Below are 3,080 nucleotides of genomic sequence, written 5' to 3'. Positions count from 1 at the left end.
AACTGGCATGTCATGACAAGCAGCCCATATTCAGAAGACCAGAATGACAGGCACTGCAAGCATGAACCTACTATTACAAATTGCCATCTTCAGTGTATTTGCTTAGTTCACAGGTGTCAGTATACATAGTTAGTCAGGGTGAGAATCTTTCCAATTTACTGCTAGCTTCAAAAATCCTCTGAAGATTCTCAGGATCATTGCCTTGCCCATCTTCTACATATAACTGTATGGCTTTCCACTGTCATGTTTCCTAGTTCTTCTCCTTTACCTCTCTTAATTATTTATTCTTCAAGTTCTTGCTTTCCTTTTATTTGTATTATACCTTTCTATTTGTATTTCTTCTTTTGAGTTCTTATACTAGGGAAAATTTGTGATATTTACACATGTGTGCCTGGTTTATTTCACTTATGAGTATACCTTCAAATGGCATCCACTTCAATATGAAGGCTTCTAGTTTATCATTCTTTATAGCTTAATAAATATTCCATTGTATAAAAATATCACATCTTTCTCATCCATTCCTCAGGTGATGGGTATCTTGGTTGTTTCCAAGATTTGGCTATCACAAATTGTGCTGCTATAAACATAGGTACACATATATCCCTATGATATGATGTTTTCAGATCCTCTGGGAAAATTCCCAGTAGAGGAATAGCTGGTTTAAATGGGATTTCCAGTCCAACTTTTCTAAGGAGTCTCCACACTGAATTCCATAATGGTTGCACCAGTCTACATTCCCACCAGCAGTGGAGAAGGGTTCCTTTTTCCCACAGCCTCTCCAACATTTGTTGTTGTTTGATTTCTTTATGATAGCCATTCTTTCTGGGGTGAGATGATATCTCAATGTTGTTTTAATTTGCATTTCATGGATGGCTAGTGATGTGGAGCATTTTTTTCATATGTTTATTTGTTTCTTTACATTTCCTTACTTTATGATTTCTCATACATTTACCATAAACACTTTTTTTGTTTGCTTGTTTTTTTTTGTTGTGCAGTACCAGGGATTGAATTTAGGACCCTGAGCTTGCCAGGCAAATGCTTATTCTACTGAGCTAGCTCCCTGGCACAAAACCACTCAATTTTTATAAACTATAATTTCAGTGATAAAATCTTTAATTTCTGAAACTACTTAGAGTATAAATCTGTGTTTCAACCCATGATTCTTATTGAACCACTTAAGCAAATTAACATAATTTGGATGATATGTTGCATGCCATGATTTACCATGACCACACTAACATCCAACAGTGAAGTCTTTGTAGCCTTGGGATACAGAAGAGAAAAATTCACCCATAATGCTACACTGACAATAGTATTGAGGTTACTATGACAAGAAAACAAGTACTCTTCATTCCACAACACTCCCAGTAGATCACAGCCATCACTGGTGTCATTCATGGTCTCCTCCCTGCAGATCTGAGGTGGGATGAGAGTTGAGCTGCCGTCAGAGCACCACCCAGATGGAGCAGAATCTTCTACAGCTGCCCTTCTCCCATGGGAGTTGTGACTCAGTTTTTAAAAATTAAAAAAAATCTCTATTTTTACTTGAATATTTATTTTTGCTTAGCTGTAGTTTTAATTCTCAAGTAGTAATGTGTTATGGGCTGCAATGTGATCTGCTGATTTATATTTAATTTTTCACATGATTAAACCAGTCAAATTATAATATATCCATCATCTCTTATAATTTTCTATCAAGTTAAGTATGAAGAACTTTTTTAGTTATTGTACAATAGAATGTTAAAGAAATATTAACTTCTTTGTCAGTGATGTGTTCAGTCATAAATAACTGGGTTAATACAAAGTTCTGTGTATGTTTTGTGGGTTTTTAAAAAATGTTTAAATGTATCTGGTACAGTATCTCACTATGCTACTCAGACGCATGATTCTCCTGATTTCAGCCTCCCCAGCACTGGGGTTACAGGTGTGCGCCACCACACGCAGTCTCTATGGCCAGCTCAGTGCCCCCAGAGGCGGGGCTGGTGAGATATGCAAGACTGGGGAATTGAAACCCAGACCCTGCACTTGCCTAAGCAGGCACTTAGTCTGCTGAGCTATCTCACGAGACCTTTTGTGTACATTTTACAAAGCATGGTTTTCTTGTAGAACTGTAGCAGCATTAAAAAAAAAGATTCTATCAAATTTTAACGGCATAATTAGAATGCTTGTTTCTTTAAAGTTTCTTGTATGTATAACATCATGTTAACTTTATTTAAAAAAGAAACATTTCTTTATATTCTGTATTCTGTTTTATTGAAGAATTTCTTACTACAGTAAACACCTACTTTAAAATCAACTAGTCTATAAATGTATTTAGACTTATTCTGTATTGCAAAATTTATCTTTATAAATGTATAAACCCTATAGGAATACTTTTATGATATTACTGCTGTTTTATTTCATCCATTTGAGAAATTATGTGTTAACTTTTGAAAATAAAACTTTTTGAAGGAAAAAAAAGATAGCAAGGACTCAATTATACCAAGACGAATGAATAAGCATGTGAGATCATCAGTAAGATTTGACAGTGAGAGGCACGGGGTATATATCGATGCGCTCTCATCTCCTGATACCGGATAGAATCCTTAAGAATTAGTAGCATTAATGCCTCTGTTATATGATCATCACATAGATCCCAGAAGCACAGAGAAGCTATTGAAGTAGAAGATGGAACGATGTGTTTCGCTAATTTGTGAGAATACAAAAATAGCAGAATTCGAGCTTGAATAGACCTGTCTAATGCAACTGTGGCTGACTGAAGGGAGATTTGTACAGGCAATGAGGTGGAATATGAAAGGTATTATCCATGAGTCCCCATGATAACAATAACATATAAAAGTTTGCTGAAAATGATAAAGAATATATTTTAAAGCTTAATTCTCTCATCAGTAGTTATTGTCCTGTAGGGATCTGAGTAATGACACTTGGGTTCTTTATGGATTTTGGTGAATGAAATGATACATATTTTTCATATTTATTCCTTATTTCATTCAAGCATCAGTGCATTAAGTAAAAGCTAATGACATATTCATTGATGAAGATTTATGGATGTCTTTTCAAATTTATTTGTTTAATATATA

Source organism: Octodon degus, unplaced genomic scaffold (assembly GCF_000260255.1).
Source record: "Octodon degus isolate 3935 unplaced genomic scaffold, OctDeg1.0 scaffold00121, whole genome shotgun sequence".
Taxonomy (NCBI): Eukaryota; Metazoa; Chordata; class Mammalia; order Rodentia; family Octodontidae; genus Octodon; species Octodon degus.
Note: the sequence above shows the minus strand (reverse complement) of the source record.